Raw genomic sequence first — 22,890 nt, 5'->3', positions numbered from 1 at the left:
TTTCCGCAGACCAGCCCCGGGACTCACCCCCGCCCATCCAGCAGGCAGCAGACAGCAGCTACACGGCTGGCAACTCGCCAGCTGATGGCTGAAACGTTAGCAAATTCTCGCGAGCCAGTCCGGCAGAACAGAAAAGGTCCGGGCCGGCAGGAAGGAGCGGGATTAAATAAAAATGAAACGCGAGCCGCGCTGCCCTTTATAGAGGACATCCTGCGGCCGGCAGGGCTCGTCTCTTTCGCCGGGTCGGGTTTCCGCTTCCGCTGACGTCACGCGGGCTCGAGCTTGCGGCGCTAAGCTTCCGTTAAGCCACCAAGCGTGAAACTGAAAATTCCAATGATCAAGTGCACGCACAACGTGTCCTTTCCGGTCAGAAAATTTAGAAAAAAGTGATCAACTTATTATAGCTATCTTTCACAGACAACGAAGTTTTTAAAAATCGCATCATGGTCGACTTTTGTCTGAAGAATAATTTATTCGTACATCCCTCTATTGAAATTTCCGTTGTGTGGCCTTGATAAAGTCCGGATATACTGAGGTGATGTAAGCCACGAGATACTGATATGCACATATACTGATGACGATAGTATCGCGTTCACAGAGTATAAAAGGGCAGTGCATAGGTGGAACTGCCATTTGTACACAGCTGATTCATGTGAAATGATTCCCGATATTCCGGCCACTGTGGCCGAGCGGTTCTAGGCGCTTCAGTCCGGAACCGCACTGCTGCGACGGTCGCAGGTTCGAATCCTGCCTCGCGCATGGATTTGTGCGATGTCCTTAGGTTAGTTTAAGTAGTTCTACGTCTAGGGGACTGATGACCTCAGATGTGAAGTCCCATAGTGCTTAGAGCCGTTTCAACCATTTTTCCCATGTGATTATGGCCGCATGAGGGGAATTACTAGACTTTCAACGAGGACTGGTAGTTGGAGCTAGACGCATGGGACATTCTATTTCGGAAATTGTTACGGCATTCAATATTTCGAGACCCACGGTCATTGGAAATTTGTGGTAAGGTCTTTTGAGACGAAACTGATGAGGTCATCGGTCCCTAAGCTTACGCACTACTTAATCTAACTTAAACTAACTTACACTAAGGACAACACACACACCCATGCCCGAGGGAGGATTCGAACCTCCGACGGGGTGAGTAGCCCGGACCGTGACAAGACGCCCCAGACCGAGCGGCTACCCCTCGCGGCGAGACCCACAGTATCAGGAGAGTGCCGTCAATATCAAAGTTCGGGAATTACCTCTCACCACTGACAACGCTGTAGCCGACGCCTTCACCTAAAGACTGATAGCAGCCGTGTTTGGGCAGAGTTGTCAGTGTTAACAAAAAGCATCATAGCGTGAAGTAACTATAGAAATCAACGTGGGGAGTTCGAGAAATAAATCCATTAGGGCGGCGCAGCGAAATTTCGTGTTAATGGGCTGTGGCAGCAGACTGCCAAAGTGAGTGCTTTTGTTAATAGCACGACATTGCCTGCTGCCTATAACCTGGGCTCGTGACCATTTCAGTTCGGCCCTAGATGACTGGGCAACCATGGCCTGGTCAGATGAGTCTTAATTTCTGTTGGTACGAGCTGATGGTAGCGTTCGAGTGCGTTACAGACCCTCGAAGCCATGGACCCAAATTGCCAACAAGTTGGTAGTGGCTCCATAATGATGTGGTCTCTGTTTGCATGGAATGGACTGCGTCTTCTGGTTTCACTGAGCTCATCATGACTGGAAGTCGTTATGTTCGGCTACTTTGAGACCATTTGCAGCCATTCGTGGACTTCATGTACAGAAACAACGGTGGGATTTTTATGGACGATAATGCGCCACGTCACCTAGCCACAGTTGTTCGCGGTTGGTTTGAATAACATTCTCGACAGTTCAAGCAAATGATGTGGCCATCCGTATCGCCCAACGTGAATCCAGTTAAACAATTGTGGGACATAATCTAGAGGTCGTTTGGTGCACAAAATCCTGGACCAGCAACACTTTCGCAATTAAACATGGCTACAGCGACAGTACCACTCAGGATTTCTGCTGCGGACTTCCGGTGACTTGAGTCCATGCGACGTCGATTTGCTGCAATACGCCGGAGGTCCGACACGATATTACGCCATCCCATCACTTTTGTCACCTCTGTGTAATATGCCGATGACATGGATAAATGTCAGGTGACTTTTAGGTTTCAACTGCCATTGCAAATGTACTACTTGATTCCTGCTGTAATGTTTGAGGCCGCGTCTATGACAGTTGGAGCGGTAACAACATGGTGTTCCAGTGTTTGCATTCAAAATCGAAAAAAAGAAGTTCCTTGCGCCAGCTATGTGGATAGACACTGTGGAATCACATTAGTTACCGCTATAGGGACGTGCCGTTCACATAGCACAACTCATTATGAATGCCACATGATTGTTGCCTTGCGCATGTAACGGTATGGACACGTTTCTCTGTACATATTTAGCTTATTATGACCATCTTATTGCATGGATGAGGAACTTCACAGCTGTACCTTGAGAAACTCTTTATTCTACCTCACGACTAATTTCGGCGGCACATTACCGCCATCCTCAGGCCCTCTGCTAAAAGAGTATTTGATTTCCTTGGAGCATTTAATGTGAGATCCTTGTTAGTAAGCACACGTCGGCTGGCTTTCATCGGTTCACATGAACTTTTGTTCTTGGTTTTTAAATATGAAGTGTACGGTCATACAAACAGCTATAATCCATTACAAACGCTATGACTTTTCTACATATTGCCTTTAGCTAAAATAAGCAGAATCTACTCTCACTAATATTCCAGATAATTTTAACGTAAGAACAGAAATAAATCAACAGATCATTTGAAGGTTTGTTATTATTTAAAATTTAAATGTAAAGGCCATGGTCATACAAACAGCTGTATACAATAACTCTTTATTATTGACTCCTGGGCATTCATGTTAATGCCAATCTTGATTAAAATATTTGCTACAAACTGACGGTGCTATACGTTAACAGAAATAAGACATGAGATTACTTGAAGTTTCTTATGGTAGTAATTTATTTATTTATTTTATTTTACGCTCTCATGTTATCGCCAGTCTGATTAAAATATTTGCCCTTATATCGACATTAATACAAATGAAACAGAGCAAATTATATCTCTGTTGAAAGTAGGCCTACGCCGTATTTTCTTGTTAAGATCTTTGTTACAAGCAACAGTTGTATAGCACATGCTGGCTGCTTGCAAAGTTTCGCTGTCAGAGTGTAAATTCGTATAGAGTGTGTAAAAGTGTGTGAACTTCCATCAAAATGGAAGCAGACAGATGGACACTAACGTAAAAAGCCATACAAACTAAATTTACAACCGCATCAACAGATAAACAAGTAGTAATGGTGATACGTTAAAGTGTGTTCCATTTTCTTGTCGCAGAGCCATCAAGCACCATTATGCTAGAAACAACGATGTAAATTCCACAAACTATCTGAAGATAAACCTGAAAAGATTCGAAAACCGTTTATTATTCAAAAAAAGTGACTCGTTGCAGTTTTATTTACATTCAGTCACTGGTGCTAAAATTTCCGTGATGGATAAGCTTAATAAAGAATAAAGACTTTTTCAAGATACAGCTGTGGTATATAGTTCATTGTTGCCGTGGGTAGGCGGAGATTTACATCTCCTGCATAAACAGATCTTGATTCGCCTTTAGGCTTCTCTTTCGCTACTGTGAAGTTTGTTGATTGGTAACATGCCTCTGCCGTGAAGGAGAATAGACGAGGCAATTGTGGATAACCGCCTGGAAATGCAGGGCTCTTCGTGTCACTGATGCTCTAGGTGAATTTTGGCTACCATCGTGTGATAACACTAGAATGAAGCAGATCACCAGCAAAGTAGAACAGATCCACGTGTCTCGGCGGATCCTGTTACATACCGAACTCTAAACGGAAGCGATTGTGTCAGTACCTACCGTTGTATCGTCAGATTCCCTCAGTCGCTACCAGCCTCATACCCTATGGCTTCGTACACAAAGATACCAGGAGTGCTATTCCAAAATATTGGAAGCATGGGGCCTCTCCCTTTGTCACAGCCATCCTCACCGACGACGGTCATCCGAGGTAGTGCAGAACCGCGATTCGTTGCTGAACACAATGCGACGTCCTTCATCCGCAGTCATTCCCTCCCGCGCGCAGTACCACTCCAAAAGCAGCCATTTGTGTTTTGGTGTCAGCTGTAGCCTACGCAAGAGACGGTAATTCTCTAATCGGGCTGCTCCTAGTCTCCGACCAATGGCGTGGGATGTCACAGAATGTTGCAGGTAATCTTGTTATCGAACGTCAGTTGTGAAGGGGTTACGAAGTGCCTGGTGCACTGTATGGCGCCCTCCCCCTTTTATAATCGTCTGACGTGGTCGACCGGAACGTTGAAGACTTGAAGACGAGTATCCCTGCCTTTGCGTCTCCATGCAGTCGAATGTCAGGTCACTGTCACCCAAATGGCCTACATATCTGGATATTGCACGACTCGAATAGTCATCCAAATGGAAACCCACAAAGAGGCTAATTTCAAACTCTGTCAGGTGCTGATAATGCTGTCTCATACGAGTACGTGGAATCCCCTTCAGAGACATTACTCAACATTTGGTGACGGCCGTGGTGGTCTAGCGGTTCTAGGCGCGCAGTCCGGAACCGCGCGATTGCTACGGTCGCAGGTTCGAATCCTGCCTCGGGCATGGATGTGTGTGATGTCCTTAGGTTAGTCAGGTTTAAGTAGTTCTTAGTTCTAGGGGACTGATGACCACAGATGTTAAGTCCCATAGTGCTCAGAGCCACTTGAACCATTTTTTTGTGCTGTTCAAGCTCTTTATTTACAGTTTAAGACATGGTGACAACATTAACCATGAACAACACAAATACTCTCTGGTGGCCGTTATGCCTGTCAGAGAATAATTTACATACCCTCCGATGGTCTTTACATGTACGAAGTTACTTAGACATCCGACCATGCCTTCCGGGTGCTTCAGTTTTCGTGAGGCGGCGTGCTTGCACAGGCTCACCCTATTCGTCATGTCGTGCCAAGTTTGCCTCAACCGGAAACTACTGTGATCGGTGAAGTTAACTCTGGCACATGTGTGCTAACCATGTAGCTTTTATTGACTGAGGGTTAAAGTTTGTGTCAGTTTATTTGCAACCCTTCACAATTGGCCAGTCTATAAATTACAGAGCGTAGCAATCAGTTGTCCTTTTTTTGTAGGTTTTATTTGGCAAATCCAGACTTCGGCTAGCGCCTACCCATTATCATTGCACTATACACAGAACGAAATCCTTTCTAGTCTCAATGCATGTTAGTTTCCTGTTGTTCAGGTGTCATTTACAGTTCTTTGAATACGCACGTGTTCAAAGAACTGTGACTGACGCCAGAAGTGGCACGCACTGAGACTAGAAAATAGTGCATTGATAAAGGCTAAGGCCGGCCGGGGTGGCCGAGCGGTTCTAGGCGCTACAGTCTGGAACCGCGCGACCGCTGCGTTCGTGGGTTCGAATCCTGCCTCGGGCATGGATGTGTGTGATGTCCTAAGGTTAGTTAGTTTTAACTAGTTCTAAGTTCTATGGGACTGATGACCTCAGAAGTTGGGTCCCAGAGTGCTCACAGCCATTTGAACCATTTTGATAATAGCTAGGCACTAGCCGAAATATGGGTTTGCCAAATAAAACCTGCAAGAAAAGGAAGACTGATTGCCGCCCTCTGTAATCTGTGCTGAGAGCGCCCACATTCGTGATGGAAGGTAAACTGACGGGCCAGTTTGTTAACGCGCGATTGTGCGGCTGCCCTCAGGCCAAAGGGAACCGACCCGGACTTTTGTTAGAAACGCGACTTATGCCAGAACGCCTACTAAGATCATGGATTAAATTCCCGACATCTGCACACTCGCAAAGACTGAGATGATGTGAAAGGGTTGAGTTGAATCGTCCATAGGATAGAGATATTGAGCTGCCATTCGTGCTAGTGGACAGAAATAGGCCATATGGCGCCAGCAAGTTTCCCCTCTTTCTGTGTTCTGTCACCACCATAATCCTCACCGCCAACAACAACACAAACACTACTCAGTTAGAATTGCGGGTAAATAAGGCAGCCAACCAGTCGCAATAAATCGTGGTTCTCAATTAACCTTAAACTTGGTTTCACCGGATTGAAACTCGTCTTCCTTATTAAGACAAGAAACAAACTTCAGATTAGCACGTAGCTCTTAACATGGTCTCGCAGTTTATATGATTGACTTAAATGATGTGACAAGCCCTTGTTTTTAGGAGCCTTAACTTTTACAACTGGATGTACAGGTCGTTGCCGACACATTTCGTGTAGAGATTTTAGATAGCTTTAGTGACTGTTTGCGAATGTGAATTTTGTTTTTTGTCCTTCTGAAAAAGACACGTTTAAATCCGTTGAAACCATAGTTAAGATTAATCTAAAACCATCATTTATTGCAGTTGGTTGGCTGTCTTATTCATCTGCTATTCTGAAGCCGTGGCTGAAGTGCAGCCATGTTCTAATTATTCAGTTTGTTATGAGACAGACAATGTGACAAAATGACGCTACATGGAAAGTAAAGTTTGTTGTGTAACAGATGCACCCTGCCGAAGTGGAGAGTTATCTGCAGTCTACAACTGAGTCAAAATGTGTCTCAATACAGCATCGAGAGGGCCTGCCCTCAGAAAAAAGTACTCAGTCGGTGTCAGGGTCACCCCGATAACTCCCAAGCCGGGTCACAGCAGTTTACGTCACCTGCGCGGGTACTGCGCTTAAAGCCATTGGCTTCCGCTGAGCTAACGTTGTTATGTAAACGTTGCAGTGACAACACTAGTGTAACATCACATCAGAGCAGGTACTCTATTTTCTACGATTACGTAACAGATGTTTTACGATCAATAAAACACTTAAGAGAAGGAAATGAATAAAAAAGAGAGCGATTACAGTTGATCGTTGTATTGCGTGATCTACTCTCACAGACCTTTTATTTCAGGAACAACGTGTTTGTGTAATACAGCCTGTTCACTTCCAGAAAGAATTAGTCTGCATCGGAGTCTGGTCTAGTATAAAAATTCCTGGCAGATTAAAACTTGGTACCTTACTGCGACTCCAACTCGGAGCCTTGGCTTTTGTAGGCAACACTCTCAGCTGCTTAACAGGATTGTCCGCGAAGTTTGTAGGTTCGAGTGACGGTGCCGACACAGTTTTAATTTTCTGGGAATTTTCAACTCATTGACTGTTTGCATCTAAGTAGCCTCGTCTCAAGTAGCACATTGTTCCTTAAAATGGTGCAAATATTCGAACTCACCGTGGCCAAACAACTATGAAACGCACTTCTTACCTCAGCATCTGCGTACATGATTTAGATGGATTTGCAGCTTCAGTCACACTGTGCAAAATCGGAGGTTTAGGGGCGACATTGAACCACCCTGATTTCGCGCGCGTAGCAGCGACAAAGGAAACTTCCCTTCCCCCCCCCCCTTCCCCCCCCCCTTCCCCCCCCCCCCCAGATTTAATGTTAAAATGGCTCAGTGGAGAGCGTGTCAAGCACTGAACACAGCCAAGCATGAAAACAATCAAAACGTGTTCTGAACTGTGTAAAAAGAAGCAAAATACAAACAGTGAACTCTCCAAGCTTAACATGTGCACCTTCGAGCGACTCGTAAGAACCACGGCGTCGTCGTTATGTGATCCCGGAATTGGACTGCAGAGCGGGATATCCGGGTTCAAACCTCCCTCGTGCCCCCCCCCCCCCCTTTTTATTTTTTTAATGAATTGTCCGTCCAGTCATTGAGGTGTCTGTTCTCCTTCTGCAGTCTTGACAGTTGACACATTATACATTGGCTATATAATATGAGGCTTTTGGTAAGAATACTCATCGTCACAGGTAAATGTGATGAATAGTGAGAGCAGGCGAAATGCCTAATAAACCTCTCACAAAAATGAAAACAACAAATAAACAGGTATGAAACAGGTTACAACGAAGAAATTCAAGAGTCAAAACTTCCTAAACGGAACGCAAGAGGCCTAACATGTGGTACTTGTGTAGAACAAATAAGAAGGTACATACGTCTGGAGGCCCCTTCGTTACACGTCGCTTTTGTAAACGGACGATTACACAAAGTTGAATACACCGAAGAGACGCCTAAATGAGCGGACGCGCAGTTCATAATTTTGTGAAAAAAGAAAAGGGGGGGGGGGGGGCATAAGGGAGATTTGAACCTAGGTCTCTCTATTCGTAGTCCAATAAGTGACCGCATAACCGCGACGCCCTCATTGAAAGATGCACATGTTAATCTTGCGCTGTTGCTTCTGTTTTCGACAGTTCAGTACACCTTCTTCCTATTTTCAAGCTTGGTCTGAGTTCAGTTTTTGACGGGCTATCCAATGGGTCAGTTTACCACTAAATCTGAGGGAGGGGGGGGGGGGGGGATGTGATGGGGAATTTCCCTTGTGAGTACCTACGACCGGAGGACTTACATGAATTACATACAAAAAAACTTTCCCCCTGAAGTAGTCCATCCATTAGCGGAAACCGTATCACAATCCTTACAGTATTTCCGGAGATTAGGTTCCGCATACAGACAGAAAAATGTGACGGGGAACTTTAATTTATAATATGAAGATATAGTGAGTCGCCTTGAAAGTCACTATAGATGGATAGTGCGCTCAAATTTGTAAGCAGTGAACTTGAGCTTTATTATGGTTGGAAATCTCAGCTTTAATTAGTTTTAAACGTACCTGCAACTTAAGGTAAGCATCTTTCTATTTGTGTCTTTCCAGTGAGAGACTAGCACGGTAATCCTGAAAATAGTTCAAATGGCTGTGAGCACTATGGGACTTAAGTTCTGAGGCCATCAGTTCCCTAGAACTTAGAACTACTTAAACCTAACTAATCTAAGGACATCACACACATCCATTCCCGAGGCAGGATTCGAACCTGCGACCGTAGCGGTCGCGCGGTTCCAGACTTAAGCGCCTTGAACCGCTCGGCCATACTGTCCGGCGTTAATCATCTGTGTTACAGTGTCAGCTCCAGCACAGAATGCACAATTTCACTACCGAGATCGTTCAGAAGCCAGAAAAAAATTACAAGATACTTCTGTAAACGATCCTTCATTCATTTATATTTCTGATCGTACCGCTTGCTCTAATGGCGAGTGGTGGGCTAATATCATTGCAAGTTAAAGCATATACTGTGCTAGATACAAGGAAAAGCAATTTCTTAATGAGGGAAAGTATGTTCGACTAACCAGTTATATGAAAAGTTAAGTATTTTTAGAACAACTGATGGACTTGCTGCACGAATTTTTAGAACAAAACATTGCTGAGTCAGCTAACTGGATTAGCTTCATGATTAAATAAAACAACAGACATATCAGCTCAAGATCATGAGAACAGCCAACCCTAAGGGAGACACTTACATCGATAGCCCCTCCAGCTAAAAAAATTATCGAGACTGGATCAATAAAAAATATCGGAATCGTTCAGATGCTTGTTTTAATGCTTCAGATATTCTACATAACCTCTGCCCATTTTAGTACAATGCGCAGAACGCTTATACAACCATGCAAAACCGTGAGAGAAAGTCATTTGGGAAGTTGTTCAACTCTGTTTCACTTTCCCACCTTCTTTAGTCTTGGTGAACCATCCGAGATCTATTCTGGGCTTTGTCGCTTTGTGGTAAATTCATGTCGGTAACACCAAGTCTCGTCCGCCGTGACAACTTCTGCAACCAAGAAATGTCCGCGTTTTTTTAATTGCAATCAAGTTGCGTCAGGCGTCTATATGTCGTTTATTTGTTCGGGAGTCAAGATGTGCGCGGTAGATTTTGCGCACACTTTTCTCTTCTTCAAAACATTCTGGAGAACATCTGGAACACTTCTTTTAGAGATGCTGTTCCACTGGAATTTGTGACACAACAGCATTGGCACACTGTGATCGCACGTTCTCGACATAGTACTGGCTGCTCACAACTGACTGCTTGAATTCACATTTGTTAGTTCAAGTTCTCATGGTAGCTACCGCACTGACATCGCTTGTTCACCAGCAATAAAATCAGTCTAGGACCTTTTTGGACAGATGGGATCTACACTCCGCAAGAGACTGTACAGGCGTGGTGGATGGTGCTTCGTACGAGTGTTACGGATTTTCTATCCTGATCAACTCGCCTACTGAGCGAGCAAAAATTATCTGGCTAGATGCTTTTCCAGGGGTTATAGTCTTAACCTGTCCGCCTGCTCTCTACGCGAAGTACGCAATGGTGGCTGCTGAATTCTCGCGTAATCTTTCCCGAGTAAAGGTTCTCGAGAATTAAGTCGCCTTTCTTCCAAGTAATCCCATTTAGCGAATGACTCTTTGACTCTGCATCGAAGTGTGTGTTGTTTTAAAACTTGAGTTGAATAGGTGTTCGAACCCGCAACCTTATCTTACCGAGCTGTCCAGGCATGATATTGCTTCCTTACTTGCTTCATGGAGTGCTTTTCTACCAAGCTACGTGCGAGAGCTTTGGTGAAGTTTGGAAGGTAGGAGATGAGGCACTGGCGGAAGGAAAATTATGTGGACGGGTCTCGAGTCGTGCTTGAGTAGCTCCGCAATATCGCTCGAAGAGCTAACCCTGGGGTGTGCACTGCAGAATGCAATTTTGCTGTATCGTTCGTTGAGTATTTGGCTATTGCACAGTTGTTTTTCAGAAGGTTGAAATGGGTCTGAGCATTGTGGGACTTAACATCTGAGTTCATCAGTCCCCTAGAACTTAGAACTACTTAAACCTAACTAACCTAAAGACATCACACAAATCCATGTCCGAGGGAGGATTTGAACCTACGTACCTAGCGGTCGCGCGGTGCCAGACTGAAGCGCCTAGAACTGCTCGGCCCCAGGGGCCAGCAGTTGATTTTGTTAAAGAAAAAAAAATGCACGATGATGAGGGAATTATCGGAATGGCACGAAAATGTACAACTTTAGAAAAACTGGGTGATTTATTCGAGAGAAAGAGTTTCACAAACTGTGCAATCAGTAACGCGTTGGCCCACCTCTGGTCTTTGTGCAAGCAAGTGTTCGGCTTGACATAGATTAACAGAGTTATTGAATGACCTCTTACTTATATCCTGGGTAGGATTTGATAAACACGAAGGTAAGCAGTAGAAACTCTCGCCGAGAGCGTGGGGGGGGGGGGGGGGGGGGGGGAGGGGGGGAATTATTTGCCTGAAATGTAGGCCGAGACTGGCTTGCCATTAAATGCAAAGACAATTATTTGTTGGAATTTTCGATCGAGTAATTGACGAGACAGGAGGGACTAAGAAATTTACATATGCTAACGGAAGTATAAGTGTCGTTCAGATAACTTTTTTTATTTATTTACTGGCCTTTGACGTAAATCGTTTAGTGAGAGTAGTGGGAGGCCGCGCGGGATTAGCCGAGCGGTCTACGGCGCTGCAGTCATGGACTGTGCGGCTGGTCCCAGCGGAGGTTCGAGTCTTCCCTCGGGCATGGGTGTGTGTGTGTTTGTCCTTAGGATAATTTAGGTTAAGTAGTGTATAAGCTTAGGAACTGATGATCTTAGCAGTTAAGTCCCATTAGATTTCACACATATTTGAACTTCTTTTTCTGAGAGAAGTGAGTAATTATAGGCTTGGTATGTAATATGGTATGTACAGCACAGGGACTGGAAGTGACATTAATGCCAGTCACGCTTCATTGTACACTTTGTACATTCATACATGCAACACAGTGCATATACCACATCTTCTAACGCTGGATACTTTGCGTCTGACTTACAACTCGATATTCGCGTCTTGCAGAAACAGGGCGATACCGATGTAGTTCGGGACAGTTGCAGAAACAGGTCCGCCACAGATCTAAGTTGCGGAATTCCTGCTCTGATCAAAACCTGCAGCGTTGCCTGTCGGATCGACTTCGCAGTAGAGAGGGGGCTGAACTTCCACCGATCAGGTGACGAAATTAGAATTATATTAATACCGGCAGCTGCTCACGGGCGTTGATATATACAAACGGTGACAGGTGAAAATGTGCCCCGACCGGGACTCGAACCCGGGATCCTCCTGCTTACATGGCAGATGCTCTATCCATCTGAGCCACCGAGGGCACAGAGGATAGTGCGACTGCAGGGACTATCTCGTGTACGCCTCCCGCGAGACCCACATTCTCACCTAGTATGTCTACACACTACATTCGTAGTGTCCCACCCCAACACACTCACTACTCGTGGAAGACATCGTTACCAAGTCCCGTAAGAGTTCGAGGAATATGTGTGCATCCGCAAAGAAGAAGAAGGTCAAGGCCGATATTTTCAGCTATATCTGATATGGATGTGGTGTCTGTTGTTTCGCTTGGCACCATATCCATATCAGATCAGGTAACGGGTGCTGCACTACAGTTTCAAACCATAAGAGCATTCAAACTCTCTTTTTTAAATCCCGTGATATCATGTAAGTTCGAAGTGAATATGATAGAGCAATTCCAGTTTATGAAGAGAGATGTGCCGAACAAATTAGGCATGTTAACTGGCGTTCTACGGATCGGAGCGTGGAATGTCAGATCCCTTAATCGGGCAGGTAGGTTAGAAAATTTAAGAAGGGTAATGGATAGGTTAAAGTTAGATATAGTGGGAATTAGTGAAGTTCGGTGGCAGGAGGAACAAGACTTCTGGTCAGGTGACTACAGGGTTATAAACACAAAATCAAATAGGGATAATGAAGGAGGAGGTTTAATAATGAATAGGAAAATGGGAATGCGGGTAAGCTACTTCAAACAGCATAGTGAACGCATGATTGTGGCCAAGATAGATACGAAGCCCACACCTACTACAGTAGTACAAGTTTATATGCCAACTAGCTCTGCAGATGACGAGGGCTCTGAGCACTATGGGACTTATCATCTGTGGTCATCAGTCCCCTAGAACTTAGAACTACTTAAAACTACCTAACCTAAGGACATCACACACATCCATGCCAGAGGTAGGATTCGGGCCTGAGACCGTAGCAGTCGCGCGGTTCCGGACTGAGTGCCCAGAACCGCGAGACCACCGCGGCCGGCGCAGATGACGAAGAAATTGAAGAAATCTGTGATCAAATAAAAGAAATTATTCGGATAGTGAAGGGAGATGAAAATTTAATAGTCATGGGTGACTGGAATTCGGTAGTAGGAAAAGGGAGAGAAGGAAACGTAGTAGGTAAATATAGACTGGGGCAAAGAAATGAAAGAGGAACCCGCCTGGTAGAATTTTGCACAGAGCACAACTTAATCATAGGTAACACTTGCTTCAAGAATCATAAAAAAAGGCTGTATACATGGAAGAAGCCTGGAGATACTGACAGATTTCAGATAGATTATATAATGGTAAGACAGAGATTTAGGAACCAGGTTTTAAATTGTAAGACATTTCCAGGGGCAGATGTGGACTCTGACCACAATCTATTGGTTATGACCTGTAGATTAAAACTGAAGAAACTGCAAAAAGGTGGGAATTTAAGGAGATGGGACATGGATAAACTAAAAGAACCAGAGGTTGTACTGAGTTTAAGGCAGAGCATAAGGGAGCAATTGACAGGAATGGGGGAAAGAAGTACAGTAGGATAAGAATGGGTAGCATTGAGGGATGAAGTTGTGAAGGCAGCAGAGGATCAAGTAGGTAAAAAGACGAGGGCTAGTCGAAATCATTGGGTAACAGAAGAAATATTGGAAATAAAGGACAAAATATAAAAATGCATTAAATGAAGCAGGCAAAAAGGAATACAGATGTCTCAAAAATGAGATCGACAGGAAGTGCAAAATGGCTAAGCAGGGATGGTTAGAGGACAAATGTAAGGATTTAGAGGCTTATCTCACTAGGGGTAAGATAGATACTGCCTACAGCAAAATTAAAGAGACCTTGGGAGATAAAAAACACTTGTATGAACATCAAGAGCTCAGATGGACACCCAGTTCTAAGCAAAGAAGGGAAAGCAGAAAGGTGGGAGGTGTATATAGAGGGTCTATACAAGGGCGATGTACTTGAGGACAATATTATGGAAATGGAAGAGGATGTAGATGAAGATGAAATGGGAGATACGATACTGCGTGAAGAGTTTGACAGAGCACTGAAAGATCTGAGTCGAAACAAGGCCCCCGGAGTAGACAACATTCCATTGGAGCTGCTGACGGCCTTGGGAGAGCCAGTCGTGACAAAACTCTACCATCTGGTGAGCAAGATGTATGAGACAGGCGAAATACCCTCAGACTTCAAGAAGAATATAATAATTTCAATCCCAAAGAAGGCAGGTGTTGACAGATGTGAAAATTACCGAACTATCAGTTTAATAAGTCACAGCTGCAAAATAATAACCCGAATTCCTTACAGACGGATGGAAAAACTAGTAAAAGCCGACCTCGGGGAAGATCAGTTTGGATTCCGTAGAAATGTTGGAACAGGTGAGGCAATACTGACCCTACGACTTATCTTAGAAGCTAGATTAAGGAAGGGCAAACCTACGTTTCTAGCATTTGTAGACTTAGAGGCAGCTTTTGACAATGTTGACTGGAATACTCTCTTTCAAATTCTGAAGGCGGCAGAGGTAAAATACAGGGAGCGAAAGGCTATTTACAATTTGTACAGATACCAGATGGCAGTTATAAGAGTCGAGGGACATGAAAGGGAAGCAGTGGTTGGGAAGGGAGTGAGACAGGGTTGTAGTCTCTCCCCGATGTTATTCAATATGTATATTGAGCAAGTAGTAAAGGAAACAAAAGAAAAAATCGGAGTAGGTATTAAAATCCATGGAGAAGAAATAAAAACTTTGAAGTTCGCCGATGACATCGTAATTCTGTCAGAGACAGCATAGGACCTGGAAGAGCAGTTGAACGGAATGGATAGTGTCTTGAAAGGAGGATATAAGATCAACATCAACAAAAACAAAACGAGGATAATGGAGTGTAGTCGAACTAAGTCGGGTGATGCTTTGGGAATTAGATTAGGAAATGAAACACTTAAAGTAGTAAAGGAGTTTTGCTATTTGGGGAGCAAAATAACTGATGATGGTCGAAGTAGAGAGGATATAAAATGTAGACTGGCAATGACAAGGAAAGCGTTTGTGAAGAAGAGAAATTTTTTAACATCGAGTATAGCTTTAAATGTCAGGAAGTCGTTTCTGAAAGTATTTGTGAGGAGTGTAGCCATGTATGGAAGTGTAATATGGACGATAAATAGTTTGGACAAGAAGAGAATAGAAGCTTTCGAAATGTGGTGCTACAGAAGAATGCTGAAGATTAGATGGGTAGATCACATAGCTAATGAGGAAGTATTGAATAGGATTGGTGAGAAGAGCAGTTTGTGGCACAACTTGACTAGAAGAAGGGATCAGTTGGTAGGACATGTTCTGAGGCATCAAGGGATCACCAATTTAGTATTGGAGGGCAGCGTGGAGGCTAAAAATCGTAGAGGGAGACCAAGAGATGAATACACTAAGCAGATTGAGAAGGATGTAGGTTGCAGTAGGTACTGGGAGATGAAGGAGCTTGCACAGGATAGAGTAGCATGGAGAGCTGCATCAAACCAGTCTCAGGACTGAAGACCACAACAACAACAACAAGACTGATGCACTGAAACACATTCCGTAATTGACAAATGTGCCCTGCTACCGTGCACTGGTCGTCTACGACGGACAGCCGAGGATGTGCGCAATCTGCAACTCCAGTAAGCGTGTGCGTGCCGAGTGCCCGGAGCTGCTGACGAAGGCGGCGGTCGAACGGTGGAGCGGCGCTGTCAACACGCCGCTGACGCGCGCGTCCACGACCAGCAGGGCAGCGTAGCCGCAGCCGTGACGACAAACAGCTGCCCGCAGACAGTGTCTCACAGACTGACAACTTACAAGGGGAGGCCACGACGTTGGGATCACGAATTTACTTCTAACTTTGTACTCCTTCAGTAGGCCAGTGAAACAACATAATGTGCAAGTGGTAAGGTGCACTACTCTGGCAATTCCGAGAAATTCACAAGAGAAGTTTTACGCGTGTGTTATGTAACTGATGTATCTATCCATAGGGAGCAGACATTATAGTTCATGGTGATCAAGTGGTGCTGGCCGGTGTGGCCGAGCGGTTCTAGGCGCGCTTGACCTCTACGGACTCAGGTTTGAATCCTGAATGGGGAATGGATGTCTGTGATGTCCTTAGATTACTTAGGTTTAAGTAGTTATAAGTTCTAGGGGACTGATGACCTCAGGCGTTAAGTCCCGTACCGCTCAGAGCTATTAATGGATCAACGATGAACTTGATCAAATGTCGTCCGCCCTGACCGAATAGAACGAACAATAACAAACAAAATGAGACCAACAACAACAACAAAATGTGGTTTGCGTTCGAGCTCTTTAAGATGAAAATGTATAAGGCGACGGTTCGGCTCCACCTTCAGTTTTGTCGTACAAATGTAAATTCCGTGATATTCAAAAAATTTGCACCTATGCTATTTGTTCTCGCTCATTAGCAACGTCTCACCGCAACGTAGGTTAACTGCCAAATGAGGCCTGTCTCTGTGTCTGCCGCTCGAAGTATCGAGGTGCAAAGTAGTTCCGAGTACTTTACCAGATTATATGTATAATGGGTTTCGCAAATCACGATAGACATACATTTTGAGGAAAACTCCATGTGTTTCTTCATTTACTTGTCGACTGTTTTAAATGTGATTGTTCTAATAATTGAATTTAATTGAAAATAGTAAGTGGTCAAGTAACACGACATTCACTGAAACGTCTTGCAAATACACGTCGTTTTTTAATTATATTGCCTCTCAAATGTCACATAAATTAAATAATACAGCCAGTCGGGAAAAAGTAGATTAAAACCTAAATGTCAGCAGGAGTCGAACTGTCACCTCTCACACGTTGTTCTTACCAAGCGCGAACGGTAACAACTTTTTTTTTTAATCATCTTCCAGTGTCCTTCTAGCACTCGGAGCGCCCCAATGGGTAGGAGGATCCTCGAATAATGCCCCTAAATAAATCGATAGTCGTGTTCTGTGCAATGAATAGGGACGGAACGCCTCATGAGTATTCGTCAGGGGCGCGGCTTGCAAAATGTAATACAGCACCAAGCCCTTCTGCCAGTTGGCGGCGTTCGTTCTGGCAGTGGGAAAGTAAATAGTATCTGGACGTAGGGGTTCGTCCGCCGTGATAGACTCTGGCTGTCGTCGCAACAGGTGCGCCAGCATGCTTTGTATAAGATCGCAACAGCCGCTCGTCACAGCACGTCAACTGGTGCGCGTCCGAGTAGACGACTGCGCAGTGCGGGCACAAACGGTCGTCAGTGAGATGGATGGAATGGAGGCGCTGGCGTGTGGCTAATTTGCCGCCCAACACCACATACCACAAGGAACGAGCATACGTGGGCAGGTATGGGACGTGGACGGTTCGCAACTCCCTGGTCCAGCAGATGGTCGGATGTTGTTATTCGACATTATCACGGGGTTGTAGTGCTTGATAGATGCAGTAGTAGTCTCTCGCGCACGGCGCACTCGTCGCCGTTAGATAGTCGGTCATGTAGCTCAGTTCGACCAGGAAATCTCGAATGTGGGAAAGAAACGGCGCTATGTGGCCCACGTCGACCGGTGGTCGAAGATCTCGGGGCGCGACGATATGAAGCAACATTCCCATCAAGCTGTTGTTGGCCGCGATCCATGCGTGTCGCATCGTCCATAGGTAAAACGCCCGCGCGCGGTTGTGGAAATGAGTCGACTCCTGGCCCCTGCCAGTGGAGCCCTCGGTAATGTAGTGTAGCGGACTTTGAATATGTGACCTGTGACCTGCACTCACAAATTGTCCGGTCACTGCCTGGAAACTGTAGGCCATGGTGATCGTTAGGGGAAGAATATCTGGAAAATAATGAAGTTTGGACGCTAGGTAAGTTCTCGTATTGCGGAACCTGCTATCGCGGAGCAGCGCACGTGTTCGTTGTACTATCCAGCGATATGTGGCTGTCACAGTTCGGCAAACTGTACCGGAGAACTTCATCCCCAATGCGTTTTGTGAGGGAACATTTTGGAAGGGGATCGCTTCGGGTGTAGAAGGCCTCTTCCGCCATCCATGTAAGTCGTTTGCCCATGTTGACGACGCTTCCTCGTACTGCACCGTAGCGACACAACCACTGAAGCGTCGCTTGGAGTTCGTCGCCCGACCGCACCAAGAGCACCACGTCGTCAGCAAAGGCTCCACAACGGAAGACCACTTCTCGAAGATGCCTTCCAGTCGATGGCGAAGGACGTGCAGCGCAGGGTCGAGGGCTGCCGCGAATAGGGCTATTGCTAAAGGACGTCCCTGTTGCATCGGCTGTTCAAGAGCGATGTGTTCAATCTAGTGGCGTTGACCATAATCCGGAAATGCGCCCCACTGATTAAACATAAGATCACCCTTGCTGACGCCTGAGAGAGGTCCATGCGTTAGAGCACGGCGCGAAGGAAACCGTGGTCTATACGGTCAAAGGCGTGATCAAAACCGACGGTAACAGGGGCGCCTCGGAGGCGGCAGGCCGCTGCCAGCGCCGTGAATGCTGTAGGGGTCAAGTGCCCTGTGGATGTTCTTCTCACTGCCTAAACATGTCTGGTCAGGATGGGTCATGCGTCCGATGGTGGCCTGAAGACGTGTGCGAAGGATAAAGGCGAAAATTTTGTATCGGCGTTCAGGAGCGCAAGAGGACGGTAGTCGTGAGAACCACTCGGGTTGTGAATCGATATCAAGATGCCTTCGAGGAAATCCTTGGGGACGGTAAAATCGTCGCGGAGGAGATTTTGAAACATCTGAATCCACTGAGTGACCAACAGTAGCAGGCGCGGTAGAACAGGTTCGGTAAGCTGTCCGAGCCCGGTGAGTTGTTCAGGGCGCCATGTACCAAGGCCGCTGTTAAGTCTTTAGCAGTTGTGGGAGCCAGCAGGGCGTCGTCCTGTGCCACTAATCTAGAGTTAGGCAAATCGCACAGTGTCGCTTCATACTCGCGAACGGTCTTTGGATTCTCAGCATAAAACGACTTGTAATGCTGGATGAATGCTGCATCGATGGCACACTGCGAGTCGACGGGTCCACCCGCTGCTGTCTCTACTGATGTTATAAGGTGGCGCTTCCAGTGGCGTTTCTCTGATGACGTGATACACAGATGCCATTTCGGTGGGGATGGTATCCTGTGCCCTCTCCCTGACTCAGGACTCCACAAGCAATAATGTATCATCAACGTACCTAACGTAATAGAATGGCGATGAAAATGACGCTAACGAAATTGTATACGCATTTAAAGCTTTACATGCTAAAACAAAGTTCACATATGAACTTGAAACTAATGGGGTTATTAGTTTTTTTGGATCTATAAATAAAGAATAGTGACGGAAGGCTTCATTTTGGCATATTTCGAAAAAAGACATATACTGACTGTATCGTAAACTATCATTCAGCCCACCTAATAAGCAAAAAATGGCGTTCTTCAGATTTGCCTTTAATCGTGTTTTCTGTACCCCACTTTCTGAAGAGGATCGTAAAACTGAGTTAGATATTATTTTTTCCATAGTTAAATCTAATGATTATCCGCTACCCTTTGTTCAAAAAATTTATGAAAAATTTGCCAGTAAATATAAAGACATGGGAGCAAATGAAGTAATTGTAGGGAAAAATGAAGCAATGAAATATATTTCTTTACCATACTATGGGGCAGTTAGTCTTAAAGTTGCAGCTATTTTACGGAACTCAAGGGTAAGATTGCTTTTTCAAGTAAGAATAATTTGGGACAAATTTTAGATCATGGCGTAGATAAAGTAAAAGTTTTACATCAGTCGGGGGTTTACAAAATACTTTGTCCAAGCTGTAAAGCATGTTACGTAGGTCAGACTGGACGAAAAATTGAAACTAGACAGAAAGGACGTGGCTGATAGGTCGAATTTTGCAGCCCACATTATAAATAGTGGACATGAACTTTCTCAAATTGAGACGCATGTGAGGTTATTGCATAGAGCAGAAAAGGGAAATTATCTTGATTTGCTAGAGACTATGGAGATCTTTTGTCATCATAGGTCAGTTAGAGTGTTCCTTCTCAAGGAGCAGGTGAATGTGAGGGAAGTTCATTTTTGGGAGATCTTCTCCGAGCATTTGCTTGATGGGAATGAAAATGATAGGACAAGGAAGAGCGAGAGAGGGGCGGAGGAGGGAAGAGTGAAAGGGGAGGGAGGGAGGTAAATAGATTGGTGATATGAATTATGTTATTGTGATTAAATTTGCGTTAACGACCTTTAATTGGGCTTTTGCCGTCTTTTTCGGCTACACCACCAGACATATGGTGTGGTTGTTTTTTTTTTTTTTTTTTTTTTTCTTTATTGAGTTTCGATTCCCCCCCGAAGGGGGCGGGCTGGCATGGCAGTAGCTTAGTATGTCGCTCTTCAGCCTACAGAATTTTTTTTCAAAAGATGAAGATAATAAATAATAAAAACAGGCGATAAAATCGGAGACTTAAATGGTAACATGGTGAAAAAATCGTGGAACCTAAAACATAGAACAAAGGGGTGATGATGCTAATAAAATACATATGAAGCTGGTGTAGCTTCTTCTGTTAGGTACATAAAACGCTAATATGTGATCTACAGAAAATAAAAATAGATGTAACGTACTGCGTGCCACGTAGGAACTACCTGTTCACATCCTTTACTTGGCATTCAGCGACTGTTATTCACTTATTCACGGCAATACCGAAAAAACTTCGTCAAAATATGTACTCAGAGCTCTGACTAGCGAGTTCTCTAGAGGCAGCAGAATTTTTCCAGAGAGATCTGCCTTGTTTCGCTTAGCTAAATCAAGGGACTGAACTCACAACTATTTAATGCAACAGTCAAAGCTTATGCATAAGCATGGGACGTTAGCGGGCGCAGCTACACTTCCCCACAGCAACGGCAATTTAACATTTTCTTCCTCCAACTGTTAATTTTTAAACAATAATCAGTTTAGATGATGATTTCTGTTGCAGCAGAGACTAATGTGAAACACACTATAACCCTGGGTTCGCTGTGGGACGGCGGTGGGGTGAGTGGACTGCTGTAGCCTGTTGTGAACCACTGAGGGCTACGGCGGGGACAAAGCCCCTCCGCTACGGTCGCAGGTTCGAATCCTGCCTCGGGCATCGATGTGTGTGATGTCCTTAGGTTATTTAGGTTTAAGTAGTTCTAAATTATAGGGGACTGATGACCTCAGATGTTAAGTCTAATAGTGCTCAGAGCCATTTGAACTATTTTGAAGACATGAATGGAAAACGAAGTGTTTTCTTCTCTGCAGTTTCAATGCTCTGAAACCAATAGTGAAAGATGAAATTACTCAATATTTCATTTTCTCGTCTGCGTAAATCTCAGACAAGCGTCTTTTGGGTAAGTGTATTAACGTTTATATGGGCATCTAAAAATGTAATCGAAAGTAAGGGGTAATGAAAAATTCTTTTTTCTAAATTGGTGTCTTGTCGCAAGAACTATTGCAGAAATGGCATTTAATCTCGTGGGAAATATGTGATAGTTACTTGAACATCACGGAGACTCGGGCTGGTAGTTGCCCGTACTGGTCACAGTCTACTACAGTTCACTATGAAGTCAAATGGCTTACCATATTAAGCTCTGTGGCTCTCCTAATACACACAGGAGACGTAGACACATCAGCGATAACGTGTCTCCCTCTGTTTCTCCATAACAGTTTTGTCCATTAAATACACAGAAAGGACTGACGTGATGTGACAGTAATGGTGACGTTGATGTCACCAAAAGTAATATTCGCCGCCTTTGAGAACAATGGCCTAAAATAAAGTTACAAAGGTCGCCCCGTAAACTTCTAAGCTAATCATGCAGAGATATATTGGAATCTCAGTTTACATTTAATACGAATAATGGTACGAACTTTGCGTAAAATTAGTTCACTGGTTCCGTTGTCTGTGACAGACCGATTTTTGTTTCACAAATTCAGAAACTGAACGCAGAAATTCATTTTTAATGATGGTTAGCTGACCTTTTCGATTACGGTGCCCAGTGACACAGTTTGCTAGAGTCGTAATCGCGAGGTGTTCAACCCGCCATCCGGCCATCCAGTTTCAGGTTGTCGATATTTTCCAGACATCTTTGCAGATGGATGGTGGAATGCCATCCACTCGATCCCTCCTGCCATCATCATACTTCCGTCTCGAATGACCTCCACATCGACGAGACGTTGGGCTCTAATAGTCGTTCCTCCGCTTTCTCCGTGATATTCTCTCTCTTTGAAATAAAATCTCGAGATCGTCACTGAAAATACTATACGACAGGTTAAATAGTTTTCATAAATGTCTTAATTGTAACAGAGAAACTCATATTGTCTCTCATTTATATCGTTTTAAAGATGAATCATGGTTCACGCTTCATAAAAAAGTGACGTTTTATTTGTTTATAAGCCTTCCAGACATTCGTTTAATCGAGATTCCTGCAGTTTACCATTCTCCAAATATACAGATAATGTAGCACTAACTGTTCAAGCTACTAATTCTGTACGTGGCGTCAACGGGATCTACATTCCGAACATACGTTGCATACTTCACAAAGTCAAAAAGTAGATAGCTGAAACTACGTGGAGCTCCCATAGTTTGACGTGAGGTGTCTTAATATCACATAAATTCACCAAATTGATGGAAGATAGTACGACATATATTCATCTGTATTATTTTAATAACTGCAACAAGCTTGTTGGTCATTCTGAGCTGGAATAGAACCCGTCACCCAATCAAAAAAACGTTATGATGTACTTCGAACTATTAATAAAATGATCTCGTTTGGCGATAAACTATGGCTAAAAAGAATGACCACCTACAGCTGACGTCAGTGGAACCCCTTCGTGCCGCGAAAAGACACTCCGCTCTTGT

At 44.5% G+C, this 22,890-nt stretch overlaps 1 non-coding gene across 1 annotated transcript; it reads right to left on the bottom strand.

The window, feature by feature from the left end:
• Positions 1 to 12,033: 12,033 nt before the first annotated feature.
• On the bottom strand, positions 12,034 to 12,109 carry Trnat-ugu (transfer RNA threonine (anticodon UGU)). The gene has a single exon. It is a non-coding gene; the product is annotated as a tRNA-Thr (tRNA).
• Positions 12,110 to 22,890: the final 10,781 nt, after the last annotated feature.

Source organism: Schistocerca gregaria, chromosome 5 (genome assembly GCF_023897955.1).
Source record: "Schistocerca gregaria isolate iqSchGreg1 chromosome 5, iqSchGreg1.2, whole genome shotgun sequence".
NCBI lineage: Eukaryota > Metazoa > Arthropoda > Insecta > Orthoptera > Acrididae > Schistocerca > Schistocerca gregaria.
The sequence above is the reverse complement of the archived record's forward strand: the minus strand, read 5'-3'. Positions and strand labels throughout refer to the sequence as shown.